The following is a 25,544-nucleotide window of genomic DNA, read 5'->3' on the forward strand; positions in this document are numbered from 1 at the left end:
CTCCCTTTCTCGCTTTCTTCCTTTCCCAGAAAGGAAAACTCTTGCCTTTGTATCTTACTGGATGGTACTTTGTTGCCTGGTCACCTCCAGCTGCAAGGGGACTAGGAAAATGAGTATCTGGCTCTTTAAGGCCCAACAGGAAAGATGCAAAGGACTGAGAGTGGCTGGGTGCAGCCCACCAACAGTGGCTCCTGTCACTTGGAGAAAGAAGGTGTGGAGACCTCAAGGCTATCCCCTGGAGGGAGAGGACACCAAAGGAGGAACAGTGGCTCCCATAGTTACGGAAGAGAGCTACATAGAGTATCTTTCCTCATTACTGAAGCAGTTTTTACTCATTCTGGGAAAACTGAACAAATGCAGGAAACTGCCTATAACTACATCACCCGAAGAAATGCACTGATAACATTTTAGTGTCAGGAATAGCTTCTAATGGAGCTGGATCTCCTAAGCCAAGTAGAGACAGACAGAGGGTCTTCAACCGAGGCCTTCCGGGTCTGTCCTAGATCTGTGAGTCGAAGTACAAGGTTCCGTCTTGACTCCTTACACTCCTCAGGAACGGAGAGAGGGGACGCGGCTAGTGTATCAGTTACGTATTGCTGCACAATGAGCCACCCAAAACTTGGTCACTTTAACGACTCTTCATTATTGCTATGATGCTGTGGGTCAGGAATCTGGGCAGGGCTCAGCGCGAGTACTCGAAGAACCTGTCACAGTACTCGTCATGTCACAGAGGCTCAATAGTGGTGTTTTTATGGTTCATTCCACATGCACCACTATTCCAAAGGTTTTGCAACGCCCTAGGAGGCCCCACATGCTCTGTCAGCCCGCTTTGGTTTCTCTGTTACTTCCTTGTCCTTGTTGCTCCCTATGCCCCTTCCTCTGACCCCTCCTGCACCCCTTCCCTGATAGCGGGTCATTCCCTAGGCCCACAGTCCTGCCCCCGGATATTCACACAGCAGACTTCCCATATCCTTTAAGACTTCCTCAGACACTACTTTTCCATGGAATCTACTCTTACCGTCTGTATTCATGCCCTAGGACTACCAATTACCACAACCTGGGTGGCTTAAAGACAGCAGACATCTATTTTCGAACAGTTTATGGGGCCAGAAGCCCCATGTCAAGATGCTGACAGGCCCACACTTCCTCCACAGGCCCTAGGGAAGGATCCTTCTTTGTCTCTTCCAGCCTCTGGTGGCTGCAAGCATTCCTTGGCTCGGGGTTGCCAACTTCTGCTTGTGGACTCTTTACCTGTCTACGTGTCTCCTTCTTCTCTCTGCATTTTCCTGTCCTCCTAAGGACATCTGTCATTGGATTTATGCCACTGGAGAATCCAGGACGATCTTATCCCAAGACTTGTGATGGTTAACTTTCTGCATCAACTTGACTGGGCTCAGGGAGGCTCGGGGAGCTGGTAAACCATCACTTCTGGGTGCGTCCACGAGGTTGTATCTGGAAGAGAGCAGCATTTGAATTGGAGGACTGAATAAAGCAGACGGCCCTCCCCAACACAGGTAGGCATCATCCAATCCACTGAAAGCCTGAAAAGAACAAAACTGCAGAGAAAGGCAGATTTGCTCTCTCTCTGCTTGAGCTGACACATCCGGCTTCTGCCCTTGAATTCTGGTGCTTCAGTGCTTAGGATTCTGGACATACACCAGGCTTTACACTATCAGCCCCTTGATTTTCAGGCCTTTGGACTCAGACTGAATTACACTACCAGCTTTCCTGGTTCTCCAGCTCGTGGAGAGTGATCATGGAACTTCTTGGCGTTTATAACTGCGTAAACCAATTCCTACAATAAATCTACTCTCCTGTCTATCTGTCTGTCTGTCTGTCTATCCATCCATCCATCCATCTATCCTACAGGTTCTATTTCTCTGGAGAATCCTCATACAAGACCCTTAACTGAATTACAGCTGCAAATATGGTCACTTTTTTACCAAATATGGTCACTTTCACAGATTCCAGGGGTTAGGACTCAGACATACCTCTGGGGACCATTATTCTATGCACCATACCACCCTATTTAATAATTACAAAATTAGGGGTGCCTGGGTGACTCAGTCGGTTAAGCATCTGACTTCGGCTCAGGTCATGATCTCGCGGTTCATGGGTTCAAGCCCCACATTGGGCTCTGTGCTGACAGCTTGGAGCCTGGAGCCTGCTTCAGATTCTGTGTCTCCCTCTCTCTCTGCCCCTCCCCTGCTCATGCTCTGCCTCTCTCTCCTTCAAAAATAAATAAACATTAAAAAAATATTTTTTTAGGGGTGCCTGGGTGGCTCAGTCAGTAAAGCGTCCAACTTCGGCTCCAGTAATGATCTCGTGGTTTGTGAGTTCTAGCCCGACGTCGGGCTCTGTGCTGACGGCTCAGATCCTGGAGCCTGCTTCAGATTCTGTGTCTCTGCCCCTCCCATGCTCATGCTCTGCCTGTCTGTCTCTCAATAATAAATAAATGTTATAAAAAAAATTTTTTTTTAAATAATTACAAAATTGTGTCTACACACATGTGGTCCTCCTGATGTGCCTTCCCGGTTTTTATGTTCCAGCGTACTTGAAACCTTCTAACATACTATATCATTTGCTTATGGATAACTTTATGGTTCTTCTCCCCTTGCACTGGAATGTAATCTCCCACTAGAGTGAAAGTTTTGTTCATTGATGTAACCCACGAATCTAGGCCTACAGTAATGTTTGGCGCACAGTAGGGGCTCACTAAACACTTAACTGAATAAATGAACGAATGAGTGCCACATGTTATGGTGAACCAGTGGCCTACATAGCTACTGGCATCCAGGCAGGAGTCAATAAACTCCTGTCGAATGAAATGAGAGTAAACAGTCGTGAACCTACCGTTAGGAGAACCCTGGTAGGTCCTATCTGGAAAAGCAGAGCTACTCCCTTCCCAAGCTTACTTATCTAGTTTTTAATGTCTTTTCCTCATCATATTTCCAAACCCTGTGCTGCCCACTTTAGGAGCAGTGATTCCGTCCTGGTGATTCAATGTTAAAACAGTTCCTGAGCTGGGTGAGCTGAAAATTACTCTTTCCAAATTAGAAAAGGTTACACTTCCAGAGAATAAATTCTGGTCTCCTAATAAGGTATAATTAATCACACCAATGAGCATATTGACCAAAAATAGTTTCCAAACAGCAACTTAATGCCAGATAATTATAAATCAGAGGGTTTGATAAATCCAAGATACTGCTAGATGAAGCATTGATGACCCAAGAGGAGCAAATCAAATATTCCATGGAAAGATAAAAATGGGATGTGCCGTGTGCCTGCTTTCCAGAATGCAGCCGCCCTGGGCAACCCACTCATGCTTACTCTCACTGTCCTCTATAAGCTACTCTGGGATGCACTCATTTCTTTATTTCCTGAAATGATGACCTTTAAAACTAAAAAAAAAAAATGAAATTACTGGCTGCTAAGAATGCAGTGTGGGAGTTTGGGTTTTTGGTTGTTTCATCTTATTTCAATTTGGCTTGGGTTTGGTTTTTTTGGGTTTTTTTTTCTGCCTTCTATAGAGTTCACAGCACAACTGAAATCTTTAAATAAAAGTTTATTTCCTATTTTTAATAAAGGAGTAGGAAACGTTTTGAAGGATGTTTAGAAAACTTGGATGAGCAAAAGGAAGAAAGTAGGGTTTTGTGTGTTTGTTTTTTTGGTTTTTTGGGTTTTTTTTGGTCCTGAGATCCAGAGTCACATGCTCTATGGAGTGTGCCCATAGGCGCCCCAGGAAGAAAGTGTTTTAATTGCCTATAACCCCACTGCCCAGGGACATCTGCGGACATCTCGCACACTGTGTCCCATCTCCACCTTTTTGCATCTCATGACCTCCCTCACGTCCTGCCCATCTCACTCTGTTCCCAGGTTTTAGCTGTGTTTATTATGGTGATTTAAAGGTGACACGTGCCACAGTAAGCAAACAAACCAGTGACGCCCCGCTGACTCTCCTACCCTTTCTCTCATGCTGTGTCCTCAACTCCTGGGGCCACTCCTGCGGGAGAAGCCATCTTCTGCTTGCATTTGTCTTGCAAGCATTAAATCACAAGCCTCCAGTAAGGGTGGGGTGGCTCAGGGCGGGAACTGCACCCTGGAAGACACTTTGGCTCTAGGCCTGTCTCAGAAGTACTGTGGGTATTTAGCTGCAACGATCAAATAACGAAAAGAATAAAATCCAGCCATCATCCATGGTTACTGACTGCCTACCCATGCCAGTGTTCACATTATCTATTGCTGGCTGGCAGGTTATCCTTTTGAGTTTCTCATGGTTGCCAGCGGACCGTGGCTGGGCCTGGAGTCGTCCAAAGGCGCATCTGGGCTGAACCACCAAAGGCTCCCTCACATAGCAGGTGACATGGTGCTCCATGGACTCTCCTTCCCTCTTCGTGTAGTGTTTTACCCTCTAGGCCTTCTCCACTTGTCTGGGGCTTTGCAAGGCATGGTGTCCACAGGGTACTTGAGCTTCTTATGTGGCAACTGGCCTCCAAGTGGAAAGCAGAACGTGGAAAGCTGGGCCGGGTGAAGGCCATACCTAGAACCGGTACTGGGTCACTTCTCCCACTTTCTAGGAGTGAAAGCTGTCACCAGGCCTACCCAGATTCCAAGAGGCAGAGAAACAGACCCTACCTCTTGCGGCAGGCCACCCTGCAAAAGGGGATGTGGGATGGGAAATATTGTGGCCGACATCTTTGGAAACTACGGTCTGCCACAGCTGAGCCCTGTGTATGACCAGAGTATAGCCCTCCGTCCTTAGAGCTAGCATCTAGTAGGCAAGGAAGACACGAAACAAATAACCACGCAAGGGAATACCTATTTTCACAGTGAAAAGCTACAAGGGAAAGGAACAATGAGAGAGGTGTTTGGCCAAGGAGTGTCTCTCTAAAAATGGAGCACATCGACCGAGACCCCAATGATGAGGAGGAACTCTCCAAGGCAATATCATCCTAAGCAGAAGGAACAGTGTGTGGGAAATAAGAGTAGGGTTAAAGTGTAGGGGGCAGAGGAAAATGGGTGCAAAGTGAGGTTGGAAAGGTAAGCCAGGGATAGGCTGTGTATGGCCTGACAGCCCTCATTGAATAATCCGGGATTTTTTTTTCTTGGTACAAAAGAAAAAGGTTAGGCTTGTTTAGGTTAGGCTCAGCTATAAATGACAGAAACCCAAAATAATAACTCTATTAAACTAGGCACAAATATATCTTTCTCTCACATGTGCGAAGTTTCATGTAATCCATCAGAGGCAAGGATGCCTGTCCATAGTTTCAGAGACTAGCACCTTCTGTCTTCCATCGGCCAACCACAGAACACAGTTTACCCCACCTCATGGTTCAAGAAGGCTGCTTGAACTCCAGCCATCACATCCACATGGCAGCGGGCAGAAAGGAAGAAGGAAGATATGTTTTCTCCCTTTCAGGATATGCATCATTTCCACCAACTCTCATTGGCCAGAACTTAGTCAATCATGTAGCCAAACTTGTCTGTTAGGAAGACTGGAGAATAGAGGGTGTCTATGTGCCTTGTTAAAATTAGATACTTTATTATAAAGGAGGACAGAAAGAGTGGATAAACTGCAGCCTCTGCTATAGGGCTGGAAGACTTTAAGGAAGGGAATCTTTCTTACATTGCCAAGATGTGTTATAACATAGGACACTGGCTTCATTGTCAAAGGTCCTAAGTTCCAGTGCCCCTCCAACACACATAACTGTTCTCTGGGTGACCTTGAGGATTTTCTTAACTTCTCTGGGCCTTCGATTCTCCATTTGCAAAAGGGAGGCTATCTTGCCCGCGTCCTAAAAGTATTATGTTAACTAATGAGGCCATGATAATAAAAGGGCTTACCGGGAGTAGAAGTCATCATTTTTACGGAGGATGTTAATTTTATCCATTCTGTGAACTATTTAAAGATTTGGAAATAAACAGCGCTCTGTCTTTCTGATGTTCATCCTGTAACCTGGCAACCAGTAAGAAATTTTTAAGCGCACAGCAGTGGAATGATGCTCACTGCCCTGGCGTGGACAGAAGTAGGCTTCCTCAGAAATGCCAAAGTTAAACTGACCTGCGCTCTGAGCAGAGAGCGGTCATGAGCCTTTGGTCTCAGAGCTCAGATTTCCAAAATAAATGACCAGAATGTGGTTTCCAGTAAAGCCGGACGTGTTCATACGTCACATAGAGAGAAGCAGGATTTAGGATGAGTCGGTCTCTAAATTCTGGATCAGAGGCAAAGTAGAGACAGAACTAGAGCCCATTTGTTCTTGTTCTGAAAAGCTCCCTCTACCAAATAATATAGTAAGATTAGCTATTGTTTATGAACTGCCTACTAAGCTAAGCAGCAGACTCCAGGCTAAGCTCTTTAAATAATTCTCATTCATCACTCAACAGTCCAAAGAGGTGGGGACCAATCACGCCTCCATTTTCCAGATGAGAAAACTGGGGTCTAGGAGACCACTAACAGCAGGATCTGTCCCAAGAAGTCTGGCTCCATAACCCTCGAATGCAAACCACCAATCACCCTGCCGCCAACTACCTAAAGTCTTAAGATGCTGCACTTCCAATTCAACACACAAGTCTTGAAGGCCTCTATGCGCCAGGGTGTTGGTGTTGTAGAGGGAAAAAAAAAGACACAATCCTAATAATCCTCAAGGAGTTCACAAGTTGGTGAGGAGGGACCCTGGGTAAAGTCCTGCTGGGCATTCTGAGTGGTTGCTGCATATATTGTAGGAAGGCCTAACCTGTTCTGGAGGCCATGCAAGAAGCAGTCGGGGAGGGCTTCCTGGAGGAGGCAATACCTGAACTGAGTCTGATATCTCTGATTTATTTATTTTAAAACAAAAATTTTTTTTAACGTTTTTATTAATTTTTGAGACAGAGAGAGACAGAGCATGAACGGGGAGGGGCAGAGAGAGAGGGAGACACAGAATCGGAAGCAGGCTCCAGGCTCTGAGCCGTCAGTCAGCACAGAGCCCGACGCGGGGCTTGAACCCACAGACCGCGAGATCGTGACCTGAGCTGAAGTCGGACGCTTAACCGACTGAGCCACCCAGGCGCCCCAGATGTCTCTGATTTAAATACCCTCGAATGTGTCTGAAATAGTATACATCACACACACACACACACACACACACACACACACACACACGCTACTGCTTTATAATTACTCCTTTCGATCTGCCAGTTTGATCCCAATTTATTTACAAACAGAGCTGCAGTACCATTAGTAAGGATGGCTGGGTGGGCCTTCTTGAAAGTCAGCCCACCTATTTTATGGCTCAGGTGTTTCATTTTAGGTTCCAGCAGATTTTAGAGAAAAGGCAGCCTCGCGTAAGAGTTCAGAGGATGACAGAGGCCAGGCCCACATCTGCTCCCGCCCCACCCCTGCCTGGAGAGCTGGGTCCCTGCTGTGATCCAGGTCATTCTTTCTTCTGCTCACACTTCCTTACCACGGGCCTCTTATGACCCATCTTTTATCCCCACGAAAATTGTTTCCATGGAGAACGTTTTGTTCTATTGGAAAATGGAAACCTTGAAACAGAAAACAACTAAAGCACGTGTTCAGTTTTTTATCGCTTTTCTGGGGGTCGTCACATGGGAGGGTCCGTGTCCTGCCTGTACCCATCTGAATACTCTTTCTCTTTTTTTTCCTCATGGGGTGAGAAAAATGAAAATGGGACTCCATCCCATTGCAAGGAAGTAAGATCCAGAAAGAGTGCGGCGGGAATGGTGGGGCGGCCTGGGTCCCTGGCCTTGCCTCCTGAGAGGTGTGGTGTTCTGGATATTCAGCTAGTATTTACTAGATGCACAAGAACGTGGGCTTGGCACAGAACTTGTGCAGTGGATGGCAGTACAGGAGGGGTGTGGCAAGGGCACCTGCTTGGAGCCCGTACTTGACATTCATGGAGAAAATTTCACAGGTTGCTGTCAGAGATGATGGCAGGCTGGATATGGTGAGGAAGGAGTTAAAGGCTTCCTTCAAGTTTCGAAGAAAGAGAAGATCAAGGGAGTGGAGGGAAAGAATGAGTGGACAGAAGAAAGAAAAAGCAAAGTTAAGAACTAGGGTTCCCAAAACCAGCTTCTTCCAGAAATTCTTTTCACCATTTGTTAAAGGTCTAAAACCCACATTTCATGAAAAACTGTCAACGTTTACCATTAAGACTAGAACTCCTATGTGCCATGACAGTGTGGGTTAAAGCATCTGAGTCTTGGGGAAAAGCAGAGTTATTATTATTTATTTTTTAAGTAGGCTTCATGCCCAGTGAGGAGCCCAGTGCGGGGCCTGAACTGCTAAATCAAGACCTGAGTTGAGATCAAGAGTCAGATGCTTAACTCTCTGAGCCACCCAGGCTCCCCAAAGCAGAATTAATTTTAAATTCCTGATGGTACTGCTTCTTAGCTGAGTAACCTAGAATAGACCTCAGTTTTCCTTGTGAGTAAAATGGGTATGAAAATACCTGAGTAGAGGCAAAAATGGCTGGGTCCATGGGTTGCAGGCAGGGGCTCTGAGAGAACTGTGGGCCTTTCCTTCCCTTGCAAGATTAGAAAACCTGATGGCCTGGCCTGACTGCTCCCTACAGTCATTCAGTGAGAGAGGTCTCCAAGGAAGGCAGGTCTGGCTGCTGAAGGGCTGGAGCAGGGCCTGCCTGAGGGGAGAGTGGCCCGGTCCTGACAGCACAGGAAGAAACGTGTAGGGGGAGTGTGGGTGAAAACGGAGGTAGGTGACCACCAGTCTTCCAGCTCCGCTCAGTCATTCCACTGATAGTCTCTGGTCCATGGGGTTCTCACATAGTAATTACTTTTCTTCTCTTATCCCTGTGTATAGCCTTGTGATACTCTGGAAAACAATGCACCTGTCCATGAATTTATGCCCTATATTCCTGATGTGGAGCTTTCATGCCAACGTACCCAGTTTTTTTTTGAGCAAGCTCAACACCCAACACAGGGCTTGAACTCATGACTCCAAGAGTCACATGCTTTACCAACTGAGCCAGCCAGGCACCTTTGTCCACATTTTTGAAGTTGATGGCATTTATGTTCTTTCTTCAATAGCTGTCCCTTTCTCTTAGGTTATGTTGACCTGTGTGAACTCAACCCCTTGAGCAGGCATTTAATGGCTCATATTCAAGTTCTCAGAACTGAGCCCAGTTTGCTGTAGGGACTGTGTGAACAGTTGGGTATGTGTGCACACATGCACGTGTGCACGTGTGAATGTGTGCATGTGCATGTGTGTACATGCAACCGTGCATGCACGAATATGTGAATACATGTGCATTATGTGTACAGGCATCTGTGCACACATGAATGTGTGTGCATCTGTGTGTGTACTTATATACATGTGCACACATGTGTGCATGCATCTATGCACGCCTGGACGTGTGCGTGTGTGTGCATGTATGTGTACACGCATCTGTGCATGCGTGTGTGTGTGTGTGTGTGTTCCCACCCAGCGTGGCACCTTCTGTCAGCTCTTACACTGTATTACCAACCTCTCTTTTAATAAATTCATCCCAGGGACGCCTGGGTGGCTCAGTCGGTTGGGCATCTGGCTTCGGCTCAGGTCATGATCTCGCGGTCTGTGGGTTCGAGACCCGCGTCAGGCTCTGTGCTGACAGCTCAGAGCCTGGAGCCTGTTTCAGATTCTATGTCTCCCTCTTCCTCTGACCCTCCCCTGTTCATGCTCTCTCTCTCTCTGTCTCAAAAATAAATAAATGTTAAAAAAAATAAATTCATCCCAATCCTTTGACATATTTCATCTTTAAACCCACAAGAATGTTAAGATTCTATCTGGGCTTCAGAAAATATATATTTAAAAAGTCACTTCAAATTGCATGATCATTAATCTGGGAACATTATCCTTTTTGAATCGTTCAAGTTGTTTCATAAGCAAATGTGTCCTTTTCCCTCTCTGTTTAGTAAGTTAACTAATCATTCTGGCATTGTCCTGATTTTTGATGTTTAGAAGCCCCCACAGTACTTCCTTGCATTATGTAGATTTCTGACAGCTCTTAAAATAGCTTGTAATCAGAAAACAAAATGATATTCCCCAAGATAGGCTTTAAAGAATACATTCTCCAGGGATGGCATTAAAAGAAAAACTTATATATGTAAGCAATTGCTTAGGAATGCACTTTAGTACAGTAATTTCTTAATGTGATGACACGGTCTAAATATGTTTTACTTGCAAAGTACTTGAAACAACTTATCAAGGTACTTTGTGCTGTGGAATGAGTTACTTCTCTCCAAGTCAAGAGATCCAAGTGCTCTAAGGAGAAATAGAATGTAATGCCTATTTGGAGGGATAGCTCCAAAAGAAAGGAAAAGAAACACTAAACCTTACTAAAACTTGGAAAATGTAGTGTGCTTAAGGGAAATGGTTCATTACAGTTGATCTTGATAAAGATATCATAATGCAGTGAAACTACTTTAGTCTTGGATATAATTGTAACATTCTGACTTCTTAGAACCCATTCAGTATTTCACAGGAATCTAATCGTTGATTCAGCTATTCAGGTATGTTTAGTTTTGTCATAAAATTTACTAATGTATCATATACATAGAAAAGTACATTTTAATGTTGAGGCAGTGTTTCCTTGTAAAGACAACATTTTTCCCATTATGAAATGTTACACACACACATGCACACACACACACACAGTTACACAGAAATGTCTAGAGATAATAAGAATCACCCATAATCACACATTTAAGGACAACCACTATTAACATTCTGGTGTATTCCTTCCAGCCATCTTCTCTGCATAAATAATCTAATTTTTCAAAATTAGGGGATCATAACACGCCTACAATTCTGCATCCTAGTATGTTGTCCCTGGTGTTTCTTCCAGACACATGCTGGGGAGCTTTCTCCACTTCAGCATACATCCTTTCACACCGTTAGCAGCGTTGGCTACATCGTCTTCCATTGAATGAATATACCATGATTTTTAAAAAATCAGTTCCCAGGTATGCACTGCTTGTACAAACAATAGTGTGGATAGGTCTCTGGGCACATCTGTGACTAGTTCTCTGGACCAAAGGGTATGAATATCTGTAAAGCTGTTCCCATATAAGGCTGAACTGCCCTGCAGAAAACCTGTACCAATTAATGTGCTGGGAATGTGTAAGGATAGTGGGGAAGGTGAACGTGCACACTCTGGGTTCGCGTCTTGCCTCTGCCCCTTCCAGTTATGTGATATTCCTCAGACCTTCTGAAAAATGGAGGAGATAAACATATGTCGTGCGGCTCCTCAGAGGATCAAATGAATTGGAGTGCTTTGGCTGGCAAATGGCACCTCATGACCACCAGCAGGAGACCCTGACAACCAGATTCTTCCATTTGCTGATTCAATTCTCTCCGCAAACACTTGCGAGTGTTCTCTGGATGTCGGGATCCATTCCTGGTACTTGGGGTGCATCCGTGGACAGACCGATGAAGATCGTGGCCCTAGCAGACCTCCCGTTCTAGTGGGGGGAGGAGACAGACAGCAAACAACATGAAAGCAAGCAGACGAATCAAACAAGTAATTGCACAGCATACGAAGGCAGTGGGCACGCTGTGGGGGAAGAAGCAGAGCACAGTGAGGATTTCCAGGAATTCAGAGGGCTCAGGCTGGAATTTTAAGAAGGGTAATCAGAATAGGCGCCAGTGAGAAGGTGACAGTTGAGGGAAGACTGGAAGGGGGTGAGGGGGTTAGAGCGGCAGATAACAGGAGAACGCGCTCTAAGCAGGAGCGCACCCGGAGCCTTCCAGGCAGGTGAGGGGCAGCGTGGGTGGAACCCAGGGCTGAAGGGGAGGCTGGGAGGAGATGACGTCAGAGACGTGGCAGGGGCACAGACCACACAGGTCTTGCGGGGGGCTGGGAGGTGAGGAGCCACTGCACAGTTCTGAGTAAGGGAGTAACGTGATGCTTCACGTTTTGTAAAAATCACTCCGGCCGCTGTGTTGAGAACAGACTACAAGGGTCAAGGGTAGAAACAGGGAGCCTGTTAAGGGGCCTCTGCCGTGGCAGGTCTTGGTGACTCCACCCAGGGTGGGAGTAGCTAAGGTGACCACAGTGGTCTGATTCTGGACATGCTGTGAAGGTACCACCAGCAGGATTTCCTGTGGGGCATGAAGGGAGTGTGGGATAGGAGAGAAATAGGAGTCAAGGATGTATTCCATGGCTTTGACCTGAGCACCTGGAAGGATGGAATTGCCTTTGAGAGGAGTGAAGATCAGGACTTGAGCTGGGGAAGTGCTGAGTTTGAGGAGGCTGCCAGACAGCCAAGTGGGGATCCTGAGAAGGCAGCCAGGTAGATGGATGTCTGGAGTCTGGGAGAGAGGGCTGGCATGAAGATATAAATTCACGAGTCACCGGCATATGCGTGGTCATTTTACAGCTCCAAGATTAAAGAAAATCTCCAAGGGCACGTATTTGGAAAGAAAAGAGGAAAGGGTCAACGACTGAACTCTGTGGGGGTTCCAACTTTCCAAGATGAGAGCAAGAGGGGAAAACCACAAAGGGGACTGAGAAAAGACAAAGGCTAGCCCCGAGATGGGCCGAAAGCTAGGACAGTCTGACTGATGTCCTGGAAGCCACGTGAAGGAGGAGGAGGAGTTGGGGTGCCTGGGTGACTCAGAAGGTTGAGTGGCCCACTCTTGATATCGGGTCAGGTCGTGGTCTCCCGGTTATGGGATGGAGCCCCGCGTTGGGCTCTGTACTCACAGCCCAGAGCCTGCTTGGGATTCTCTCTCTCACTTAATCTTTGCCCCCACTGGCAATCTCTCTCTCTCTCTCTCAAAATAAATAAATAAACACTAAAAAAGAAACAAAGAGAGAAGACTTGGAGGCAATGAGTACAGACAAGTCTTTCAGGAAGTTGGCTCTAAAATACATGCGGAGCCAGCCTGGGCCTCCTGTTCCTGGTGCACTCTCCGTAGCTGGTGCTGCCACTCTGGCCGTGGCCACTCACCCTGACTCACCCTCAGGGCTGCAGCCGGACAGCCACCTGCTGCGGAAGGCGGGGCCCTGCACCCTGCAGGCACCTGGCTGCCCCCCACCCTACCCCAACGCCTGGGATCTCCCCGGCCACCAGATGGCCAGCGCACCACGCCCAAGTGGGCCACTACCAGCACCAGAGGCAGATACGGTAAAAGGAGTGATAAAAAGAGCTGCCCAAGGAGCTGGGTCGTTGTCGTTGGACAAGAACGGAGACCGGGACTTCGCTGTGTAGACCGAAGAGATGGAGGTCTAGAACCTGATGTTTGCCCACTCCTTGCTGCCCCTACGCCTGCTGCAGGAACCCGAAGTCTGCCGCCCACCGTCTCCCACATCGCATGGCCCACGGGGACCTTCTCTTTCCCTTTGCACCTGCCCTCTTGAGTCTGAACCCCTAAGTGAGGTGATGAGAGACCAGGTATGGGTGAGGAATCCTGGAGACAAAACCAATTACATTTCAAACCCACCAAAAGAGAGAGAGAGAGAGAGAGAGAGAGAGAGAATGAGAATCAGAGAGGGTCCCCCTGGCTCAGGAGGCCAGCGTTCAGCGAGGCCTCCTTAAAGAGCTGACCCCGGAGCGTATGGCTGTGGCTCTCTTCAGTGGTTGAGGAAGTATAATGAAAAGAAGGTGGTGTGTGTGTGTGTGTGTGTGTGCGTGCACACGCATTACAGAATGGGAAAGATAATGGTATGTGTGCAAGTGTATGGAAAGGGTCTTGGAAAGAGAAAACTTTCTTATGTAGGAGAGGGGAGAGCTGCGGGAACAGCATCTTAAGTAGGCAAGAGTGAATGCAAGTGGAAAAATCCGTCTGAGATTGAAGCATAGGAAATTCACCTACACCAAGGCGTGGCTTCAGGCTCTGGTAAGTGGTAAAGGAAGTCTGTGAACACTATCTTCCCATTGCCACACGTTCTCATGCATTTACTGAGCATCTACCGAATGCCCAGCACTAGGTTGTTCATTAGGTCATTTTACCAGCTCCTTAAGTTATTGGCATGCCTTTACCTCTCCAGAATAGTCAGGAATGTTTAGAGGATTTACAGGGTTTCAAGTGGCAGGGGTAATAGTCCCCATGGTAGCCTGAAGGGATAAGCATCTTTCCAAAGCCCTCCCTGACTACATGAGCCCTTCCTGGGGTCAGGAATTTGAAGCAGTTGCCCTATCATCCATCCCTAAGCACTGATAGAAGCTTGAGCTAAAAATAGTTGTGCTAAATATAAGAAGTCCAGTCTTTGTCTGAATTTTGTCAACTAAAAAGCCAACATCTACATCTACATATTTGGAGACATTTGCAGAAACCCTTGGATATTTGGAAACATCAGAAACCTTGGCATCATTTGGCATTTGCCAAGCTCTATACTCCTTATCTAGGTATTTTGGTTTTGTGTAGACAGAGCCAGGCAGCGTGAATGATCCATTTAAAATCAAGCCTCTGTCCACAAAGGTCTGTTTCCATCCTCCTGGAAGCCCTCACTAAGGAAGGCGACAGTGCTCACAGAACCATGAGAAACAAAACGTCATCTCTGTTTGACCTTGATATTGTCCATGAGAATAAACACACCCTTCTATTTAGGGGCGAACTCTTTCACCAAATTTTCATTTTGTGCTTTCACTCTCATGCTAAGCAATTAAACTATTTTGGTTTCTTCCATTAACTCAAGCAATTCCATCTTTCTCCCATCTTCTTTCTAAAGTTTGATGAAATCTTAAACCTGTTGTGGCCGACGTGTACTATTCGGGTTCTTATCAGGCCTCGTGGTTAAGTCAGTGCTGCCTTTGTTGCCTTTGGATGAGGTTACTGCAGTTCGTTATGAGTTTTTGGATAAGATACTGCAACATAACCGACTGGAAACTAAATCCAACGCACTGTTCGGCTTTTCAAAACACCTGTGAGTCTTTGTAGTCAATTAGGTATTAAGTTCGGCTTCCCTTATTTTTTCAAGGTATCATGATAAAAGATAGGCAGATGTTTTATCCACTTTTCTTTCCGTCCTTAATAGCACTTTGTAATCCGTCGCCCCATGTTTATACATACTTATTATGTATGAAATGCCCTTCAAATCAAGAAAAAGCAAACTTCTCAGGAGCTAGCTTCAGACTCTCTGATACCTCTTTGTCCCTCTGGTGTAGTAATAATTCAAGGATGTCTCAATGACTTTCTATATATGGTCAGATTCCACGTGAACGAAAATGTTCAGAGGCAGCTAGTGAATCTGCCAGCTTCTTACTCCTTCGTCTGTGGTTCCTACAATATCCTTTAGGTGATGTGAATTTTGAGAGTTAAAAATCTGTGAGATTGCTCATTGCTGTAGCCAAACCTTTGAATCTCAGAAATGTTGTGTTTTTTCGTCACATATGTATAAAAAGAAGAGAGTAAAATTATAATTATTGATGAGTATGTATAATTGAGTTGTATTACATAGAGTAACCCTATTAGCTGAATCAGATAGAATGCTGTAACAAACCCCAAATGTCTGTGACATAGCGTTACAGAAGTTCATTTCTTCCTCATCATTGTAGGTGTCTTGCTCAACCAGTAGCCGTTCGTCCCCATGGTCATTCAGGAACCTGGGCTCCTTCCAAATTGTGGGTTCAAGAGGCCCTGTTAATTTGGAGTCCTCTGAACCTGGCTACCAGATGGTGGAGGGAGCATAAAAAAGGCACACCCCATTTCTTACAGGTCCCAGTTTTTTTTTTATGTCTATTTATTCTTGAGAGAAAGAGAGACAGAGTGTGAGCAGGAGAGGGGCAGAGAGAGAGGGAGACACAGAATCTAAAGCAGGCTGCAGGCTCCGAGCTGTCAGCATAGAGCCCGATGTGGGGTTTGAAGTCACTAACTGTAAGATCATGACCAGAACCAAAGCTGGATGCTTAAGCAACTGAGCCATCCCAGTGCCCCTAAAAGTCTCAGTTTAGAAGAGATACACTACTCTATTCATACTCCATGGGTGAGAATTAGCCATACGTCCTGATTTGGATGCAAAGGAGGCTGGGAAATGTAGCTTCTGGTAGGGCAACTGCATCTAAGTGATAACTCTAAGCTAAGGAAGGGGGTAACATGAGTGTTAGCCATCTATCTCTGTCATACTTGTATAACGTAATTACATTCAAAAAGTATATTCCATAATGACTCCTACTATTAACATTTGAAATACAGTTAACAAATAGAGTCATGCTATACATACTGGTTTATTAACTAGCTTTTTATTAACAATATATTGAATCATACAGCTGTCACATGTATTTTAGATGTCTATCATTTATATGAACAGAGCATGGTTACAATTAGCAGCCAAAGCATTTTCTGGTCTGTCTGTTTGGTAGTTAATATCACAAAGACAGAGACCAGTATGGAACTGTGTAGTAAAAGAGGGTGACTTCAGGGCTCGGGGTCAAGCATATCTGGGCTCATGTCCCAACCCTTGTATTTACTAGCTTGTCATGATAAGGAAGCACTTTCCTTAGCCTGTAAAATGGGGATTGGAACTTCAGTTTTTCTATCTGTAGAATGAGGATAGTAACTTTTTTAATTAGGTTTCTGTGAGGGCTCCAATACTGACGACTATATTTTTCAAATATTATACATGACTTTATATGATTTATATGTTTTTTATTGAGATATAGTTGATGAAACATTCTATGAGTTATGTTAGTTTCAGGTGTACAAAGGGATGGTTTGGTATTTGTATAAATTGTGAGATGATCACCACAATAAGTCTAGTTAACATCCACACTGCACATAGTTATTTTTTTCTTTGTGATAAGAACTTCTATCATGTATTTTTTAGCCACTTTCAAATATAATACAGTGTTATTAACTGTGGTCACCATGCTGTACGTATATTACATCCCCAGGACTTATAACTGGAAGTTTGTGTCTTTTGACCACCTTCACCCGTTTCACCCACCTCCCCACACCCCACACCACCTCTGGCAACCACCACTTCGTTCTCCGCATCTGTGACTTTCAAGTCTCATAAGAAAACTTTTATACTGTCAGCATTTTACGGCCTGGTGAGGTGAACGAACAAGTAAAGCCAAGTTTAGACTGTATCGCATCACTGGGGATCTTGATGCTGATGCAGTAGGTCTGGAGCAAGACGATGAATCTACATTTTTAGCAATTCCCCAAGGTGATTAATATTGTCCAAAATTAAGGAACACTGATATAAAGACTCTATCCAGACAGTATCTCAAGAGGCAATTGGGGTGAGACAAATTTTCATCGTAGGGGGTCATCCCAAGCATTGTAGACATTTTGCATCTCTGTCCCCTGCCTGCCAAATACTGTGATAATGAAAATGCCCCACATTTTCCCAAATATCTCTTATGGGAGCAGGACCACTCATGGTTGAGGACAACTGATCTAGTTCAAAAGCGTCACCTTTTCAGATGAGGAAGGTGAGTCCTAGAGAGGTGAAGGGACTTGCTTATGGTCACACAGCCAACGGGTCGTGTGCTGGGAGTAAGCCAAGTATTCTGCTTCACGCTGAGGGCTAGTTCCACCATGTGACCATGTCAGTTTAAGATGCGTTTAACTGCAAGTCAGAAAGTCCAATTTGATCTTACTTAAATAACAGGGAAATTGACTGGCACACTTCACTGGAAGTCCAATGGTAGAGCCCATTCAGAATTATCTGAATCCTGTGGCTATGATTCTGTATGCTTGTGGCTTAACTGGCTTTGCCTTCCTCTGTGTCAGTTTCATCCTCAACCTGTAACAAGATGCTGGGCAGTTCCCCCCGGGGCGGGGGGAGAAGGAGAATAAACTCAACTAGTCACAGAGAAGAGTCAAGGACCCAAGCAAACAAAAGGAGTGGCCATTCAAGTGTAGACTGTCCATTGTGGCTCATACTGCCAAAATGAATATTAAGCACACTCAAAGAAAAAAGTCTGTGAACAAGAAAGTAATTAAAAAGTAACAGTAGTCACTAATTGTATTTTCAAAGGCCAATATAGGAACCTGAGTCAGATACCACAGTGACACTTCCTTATGGTCTCAGGGCTCCTACTCATCCATAGTCTGACACTACTTCTGAATCGTTATGTTTCTCTTTCCCGGAAGCTTTATTCTCTTTTCTCTTTCTTCCCTTGTCTCCTGCCCTGTCACTCACACACATTCTCTCCAGGTTGAGTGCCAAAGACCCAGAAAACAACAAGCCAAGACAGGACTCACCACAAAGTTGGAGGTAGGAGAAAAGCTGAGCAGACAAAGGCAAAATCATGCCATAATTGGAGAGGGCACCATTCTGCTAGACACTGCTATTTGTAGACTTTTGATGCTATTTCTCATACCATTGCCACACACACACACACACACACACTCTCTCTCTCTCTCTCTCTCTCTCTCTCTCTCTCTCTCTCTCTCCAGCGTCCTTGATTCTTTGCTGACTTGCTTCAGGCTTAAGATCCTAGGCAGGAGAGTCCCATTAGCTGAACCAGCAGCATATTCCCATGTCCTAGATGCTAAAGGGCAGAGGAAAGTGTATGTTTGAGACAGGTGCTGCCTTTGGCCAAGATTCATACAATAGGGAATTGTCCAAACAGGAAGGTAACTCCGATGCTGGGCAGGCATCTGAACATGGCAGTGGATGGATGGTTGGATGGATGGATGGATGGATGGATGGATGGATGCAAGGATGAATTTGGTTGTTCTGATGGGCCACACAGAATTCCTCCCGCACCCCTTTTTTTAACATTTATTTATTATTGAGAGACAGAGACAGACAGAGCATGAGCATGGGATGGGCAGACAGAGAGAGACACAGAATCCGAAGCAGGCTCCAGGCTCTGAGCTGTTAGCACAGAGCCCAATGCGGGGCTCGAACTCCCACACCACGAGATCATGACCTGAGCCGAAGTCGGACGTTTTACCGACTGAGCTACCCAGGCACCCCAAGTTCCTCCCCTTTTTAATTCCCTATTCTTTTCTCCTGAGGCTTTAAGGCACAGCAGGGCTTTCCCAGGGATCGGGCAACCATTCTCTTGTTCAAAGTCTAAGTACTACTTTCACCTCCTTCTATGTATAAAGAGAGGATAAATTAAATTACGGTGAGGATAATGTTTGTGAGAGAGCCAGAAATCATCCGTGCCTTTGTTAATCTAACATGTAAAATAACTGTAGTTATGTGTGTGAATAAACAGGTCCTCAGGTTCTCCCCCAGATCTCCTCCACAACCTTTGATGAGTCATGTCTGACATCTTCAGACATCTGTGGCCACGAGGATAGACGTAAGCCAGTATTACATGAGGATGACCTGGGCAAGCAAGGCATTTAGTACATTCAAAGCCAAGACATATACCTTGAGACTTCAGAGTCAAAATTTTGTGAAATGACTATTTTGCTCAAGATCAATGTGTCTACAGTTCTGAGCACACACTTATATATGAGGCACTTAACTATGTCATTGCACTTAATCCTGACAACAATGTCAATATCCCCCTTTTGTTTATAAGGAAGCTGAGAGGATGTACTTCTCTTGAGGGCACACAACTAGTAAATAACAGAGCTGGGATTCCAAGCTGCGCCTGTCCAGGTGCAAAGCCTCAGCCTTGTCCAGGACACCCAGCGGTCAGACTCACAGCCTCACTCCCTCCCACACCAACTGTACTAAAGCGAGTCCTTTCTTTGCCTCTTTGATACACTTGACTGCAGTCAGTTAACCCGCTTTTTTACATAGACTTTCTTAATGGATGTTAATGCTGCTGTTCTAGAACTAGTTTTCCCTCCCAGGAACGTTTCGAAGTCACGCTGAGCAGTAGCAAATTACATTTTCCTCAACAAATTTCTCACATGGTCATAAAATGATTGTGGATGTTGCCTGTGTATGTTGGTGTTTATGACCTGGCTGTGAGCAGTAATTCAGGAAAACATCAAAGTTTTGTGGGTGACAAAGAATCACCTCTGATCTTCACTTCAAAGACAACCAAACAAAAACACCTTCCCAGCAACACCTTTGAGATTAATGTCAATCAGGTTTTTCCTCAACTTGTTGATACAAGTATGTGCATTATAATGAACGAAGCTTGTTAGAAAACTATAACCCTCCTCTAAAATGGCAGTAAAAATGCCCACAGGACACACACAATTTTTTTCCTGATGTATTATAAGAGAATTTAGCAAATGGACACTTTTTTACCCCTTAGCCCTGATTCTCTAACACCTATTTTAAAAGGGTGCCAGCAAGTTTCCATCACAAAGAGGGCTGGTGCTCTTTCTAAGCCCGAAAATCTAAACACCTGACATTCTCTGTACTGTCTGCAGAACTTTCCTTTCCTTCCTCCTCTCCAGAACCCACAACTAATTATCCCTCTTCTCCTGACTACATGCTCAGCTTCACAGTGCCTTTTGGTCTGGGTCTGGGGCCTATTTGAAATTCTCAGTTCAATCTCCAGCTCTTCTGGAACATGGCAACTTCAGAAAGGAGGCCTTGCTCCTGGCACACTTCCCAGGCTGCTTCGACACCTCATTTTGGTGCCCCATAAGTGCTCAGTGCGACCTCAACCACATCACTGACTGTACGACATCATATGAGCTCTCAGAGAGGCAAGACCATGTCTGGATCATTTTTGTAGCCCAGACACATAGCCTAGTGCCCAACACACAGTGGGTGCTCAGTTAGTGGCTTCTGTCCAATTACGTGACTGAATGGAAATACAGACCACCCTTCCTGCATATGGCTGAAAAAGAGAGTCCCCAGGGGTCTAGGAAAGGAGAACAAGCATGTTGGGGATAGGTCAGCTGGAGCAAGGATGGGCAGTTGGAGTATGTGACATGGAGAGGTCCAGGGAGTCAGAAGAAGTACACTTACTAGAAAGGAGTGCATTAGGCACAGGCTAACGGTGACAGAGATGATAATACAGCCATTGTAGGGCCCGGGATAGAGCTTCAGGCCCCAGAGGGCTGGTGGTATTTTCTGCGTAATCAGTGTCCAGATGGACTCTATCCTTTTTAACTCTTTCCATCCAGAAGTGTGTGGCTGGGATTTCATACTTCTTTGCTATGTGTTTATGTGAGGTCCAGGTTAATGTGGTAGCACCTTCAATTGGGGGACAGCTTCCTCAGTTCTGCACACCCATGGCCTCCATGATGAGTCTGGCCCAGTATGAACTGGATAACACCCCCTGGGGCTTGACAAGATCATCTGTGAGTAACAGACTCTGCTATTGATTGAGGGCACTATGAAATACCTGAAAATGGTTTCGAGATATTTTCAGTCTCAATACCCTGAACTTAGTAATTCATTACTCAACAAATATGTGCCGAGTTTCAAATACATGTTAGCTACTGTGTTAGATCAAATGATACGGCCTCACACAGATCACAGTTGTAATGAAAGCAAGAACAGCAATGGTCAAATGTAAAAACATTACACTTTTCACATTCACTCTGTGCTTCCACAGCCACAGGAGAATGTGAGCAAGAGCAAAAGACAGAATATTTGTTATGTTCAATTTCATCTGAATTCCAGCACATATTAAAAGGGCAATTTCTACGCTGAGTTACTGAAATGAGGTGAGAGTTGATTTGGGAGAATTTTATGAAGAGAGATTATTTTCAATTTTTATGTAACATTCATCCCAGAATCCAAATAACAACCATGGGGATCCACACAGCCAGAAGCATGAAGCAAATATATTAGAGGGATTCAGCTGCAAAAAACAAAATTCACATTACGTCTTACAGGTCGGCCGGTCTCAGAGTCGTGGGGGGAGGCTGCCCATCATAGCCCAGTTCCTTCTTCAGACTCATCAGTGAGAGAAGGGACTCCTTCCTCCCTGGAGAAGAGTGAGGAAGGGGGCAGAGACAGACAGGTATGTTATCCTACTGGAAACACCTCTACCTGGAACCTGGAGGCGTGGGGAATCGCGCACTTTCCAGGAACCAGCTCAGTATTTGAAGTAATCGATTTCATTCCTTGTGACGCTGACCTGGATGCTGTCTTTCAAAACCAAGTCAATCACACGTTGTGCCTGACCTAATCACCGCAATAAGGGCTGCCCACGCCCACAGCATGTAGACCAGTAACAGTCGTCTAGGATGGATACAAGAAGCTTCTGACGAGCTGGAGCTGTGCAAAATCCCCAAGCGCAAGAGTGTTTTCTTGCCTCTTGTACCGTCAATCCCAGGTCCACCGCGTCAGCATTGGGATCCACAGAAAGATCCCAGAGTGGTCAGCAATCACTCTAAAAAGCATATTATCACAAACTTCTCAAACTGGTAAATGCCCACGGATACCACATCCTGACACACCAACTCTTGACATTATTGTTTTCCAGCAAGTCAGCTTCATTCAACACAGGCTTTAATAATGTATTTCAGATATTCTTACTCATCTTACTGAAAACAGAGTGCAATTTTGAAAACAAAATGAACAGACCTCCATTTACAAGGCGACTCTTTCACTTCCTTTCTACTGTTTTGATTATCACTTGAAAGATTTATCTTATTCTCCTTTTGTTTGAATTTGGAAACTGGAATGTTGAAGAGCAGCTGATAAAGCACATATTCCAGACTTTAAAGTTTTAGCTTAATATTAACTCATCAGGGGAAAAAAAAAAAGTATGAAACTAACCGATCTCCATTTGTCATGAAAATATGGCAATAAAAATGCACCTGCAGTTACAAAACAGGTCAAGGTCATTTGTGGCGCTTATTAATCCTGCCACTCCTGTGAAAAAGGCTAAAAGCACTGCCTACATTTATTTTGCAAATGGAAAAAAAGTAACAGGTTTCGTCTTGCTCTGGGTATAATAGCAAAGCCAAAAATAGAACCTGAAAGCATTCATGTTCCTTTTTTGATATAGAACAGGACTCAACCCAAGCAGTCTCATTAAAATTGTGCTACAGAAGAAGGAGGCTGCCTCTTCATTCAATTTTCCTTAATAGAATTAAATAGTTCATCAGGGCTGTACTTTCAAGTGGGTACCTAATGCTAATTAGTTTAACTGACCAACCAAAACTCATTTATACAGTAAGTTCATAGGCTACATTGGATGCTAAACAAAATAGGTAGCATGTAATCATTTTAAAGAATTCTTTTAAGAAAAAGCAGTATTTAAAATCCAATATAATCAAACACGAGAGGACCGCAGCACGATTGCTTAGGGTCAGCTGGTCAACATGCAACCTCAAATATAGCTGCCTTACTACAACTCTGGATTTTAAAAGAGTTCTAAATTAAATCCCACAATCACTTTTAAGAAAAAGCACCTTCCAAGTTTCAGAAGTTGAGAATTCCATGCTGCCATCCTGTGTCCACCATCTGGCCACTGCAGCTATGATTTTCGTTTCCTCCCCTACGTTTGTGCGTTTATGTACGAGTGTTGCAGTGGAACTTAAGTCAGTGTTGCTAGTGTTTCGCATGTGCTTAGGAACCCTAACGTGTCCACCAGCCACCTATACTACTAGACTGGGAATAGAGTAGTTCTCACAAAATATTAGCAATATGCGGATCCTCAGGAACAAAATGAGGAATTTCATCACGCCTGCTGCACCCAGTGGGCAGGTAAAAGGATTAAATGAGATCATCTATGCGGCTCAATACACATACAGAGCAGGTAGTAAAGGGCGCCATGAAGGTTAGCTCTTAATATCTTTAATACGCTGGCCTGACACACGCCAGCCTTGCCAACAGCAATGTTTTATTGACATACATCTATACAACACATTATCAATAAGCATCATTTACGGACTTCAGGCTCTGGCATATTCTGGCAGCCACCAGCATCTCCGGCCACATCCCCCACTGCAGCCCAGTTTATACCATGCCTCGTCCTGTATTTCTCTCCACACACCCCTCCGCCCCCCGCCCTTGGCGTTTTGTGCAGAAGTCACAGCAGCCTTCCTGCAATTCCATGAAAGCACTGAGCTCTTTCCTAGAACACACACTCTGCACATGCATTGCCCTCTGTGTGGAACTATACCCGAGGGTCCTCTCCTTTGCCCCATAAACTTGTCTTCAGTTTTCTGCTTAATCAAAAGCTGAGGCTTTGATTACTATTGTAACTCTTGTTAACTGCTAATTTTACATTTTTGATGTGATTCTTGTATTAATGTCTATTTTACCCACTAGACCCTTCCACCGGGGCGAGGTTCACATTTTGGATTTTTTTCCCCTCACTATCTATATACCTCCAGGTCTATCGCAGCGTTTGGCCTATGTTAGGTTCTCAACTCATATGGGTTCTATAAATAAATAAACAAACACATCCCAATAGGAGGCTACCGGGCTCCCAAGGACTGAGCATGTCTCTTTCCACTTTATTTCATAATCGCTGTTCCCCTTACCCCTGGCCTTAACTCTATTATGAAAATATGCATGTTTTACGAGGTTAAAATAACTTGGGAAAAATAAAATGTAAATTTAAGTTTAAAAAGAGAGGGAAGAAAAGAGATAACAATGAAATAAACACAGAAATGGCTGGTTGGTCAACATTAGCAAGGGGCAGTTTGGATAGCAGTTAAACCACTGCTGCAGGCTCATTCAGGGACTGGGAGGAAGGACTGGGAAGCTGAAGGGTTTGAAAAGCCCTATCCCATCCCCCACAACATTCTTCTTCTTAATAATAAAATACTTACGTTTTTCTCCTTAGCATTTGTCACCCTAAGATATATTGGGTATTTTTGTCTTGATTTTTCTCCTCCACTGTAACATCTAAGGCTTTTGTTTCATCCATTTAAGGATTAGAAACGTGCATGGCACACAGCAGGCACTCAAATGTGATAAAAATGTGGCACAGTAAAGAACAGCTCAGGATTTTAGGAGGCTGTATGACCCAGAGCTGTGGCCCAGGGGCTGAGCTGGGGAGAGGTAAGGGCCAAAGCTTCTCCAGGACAGTCCCCGAGGAAGGAACGTTGGCCTGAGAGAACCACATCCACGAGGGTCTTGAGGGACGCCATTCTCCCGCCCCGGTTCTCAAGCTCCAAAAAGGAACTAGACTAGTCTCCCAGTCTAAGCCAGAGAGGAAAGTCCCACGCGGTGAGACCTTGGGCGCCAATGACCGGGCCCGCCCCTTTCCGCCCCCGCCCTCTCGAGGACTGGCTGCTCTCCCTGCCACCCCGCCCCAGGCCTCCCTAGGATTGGCTGCTCTCCCCCCCTACCGCCCCGCCTCGTCCTTTCCCCGCCCCCTTCCCGGGGATTGGCTGCCTACTTTCCAGCCGCGGCCTCTGGCTGGGTCTCTGGTGTTCGCGGGCTTTTGTGTCTCACGGAGTGCGGCGGTGAGTGGGGCTCGATTCTCAGGTCCCTTGCGGCGGGGAGAACGCCCGGCCTCCGGGTCCGGGTGGGGCTGCGCTCGCCCCGCATTCCTTCGAGCCTTGCCCGCCCGGAGCTCCGCTGCTCCCGGCGGCCAGAACGGAGGGGTAGAGCAGCCCTCGGCGGCCCGGGGGGGCGGGCGGTCCAGCCCGTCCCGGGGCCGCGCGAGGCACAGACGCCGCGCGGAGCCGCCGGGAGGCTTCCCCGCGGGCAGGCCCGGGCGCCCTAACCATCTTGCGCTTTGCTCCCCCAGGGCGCAGCTGCAGCCGCTTTGCGGCGGGTTCGGGGCCCGGCCCGCCTGCGGCTGTGGGAACC

The 25,544-nt window shown here is 45.7% G+C and overlaps 1 long non-coding RNA gene across 2 annotated transcripts; it reads right to left on the reverse strand.

Annotated features, from left to right (window-relative positions):
• LOC131507595 (uncharacterized) lies at positions 1-24,967 on the reverse strand. 2 transcript variants are annotated; one of them, XR_009259577.1, is made up of 3 exons: positions 24,557-24,958; positions 21,660-21,753; positions 1-1,452 (listed from the first exon to the last, which is right to left on the reverse strand). It is a non-coding gene; the product is annotated as an uncharacterized LOC131507595 (long non-coding RNA). The 2 variants fall into 2 exon arrangements; XR_009259576.1 differs by lacking the exon at positions 1-1,452 and having other exon boundaries at positions 21,596-21,753; positions 24,557-24,967.
• Positions 24,968-25,544: the final 577 nt, after the last annotated feature.

Source organism: Neofelis nebulosa, chromosome 3, assembly GCF_028018385.1.
Source record: "Neofelis nebulosa isolate mNeoNeb1 chromosome 3, mNeoNeb1.pri, whole genome shotgun sequence".
In the NCBI taxonomy this organism is placed as follows: Eukaryota; Metazoa; Chordata; class Mammalia; order Carnivora; family Felidae; genus Neofelis; species Neofelis nebulosa.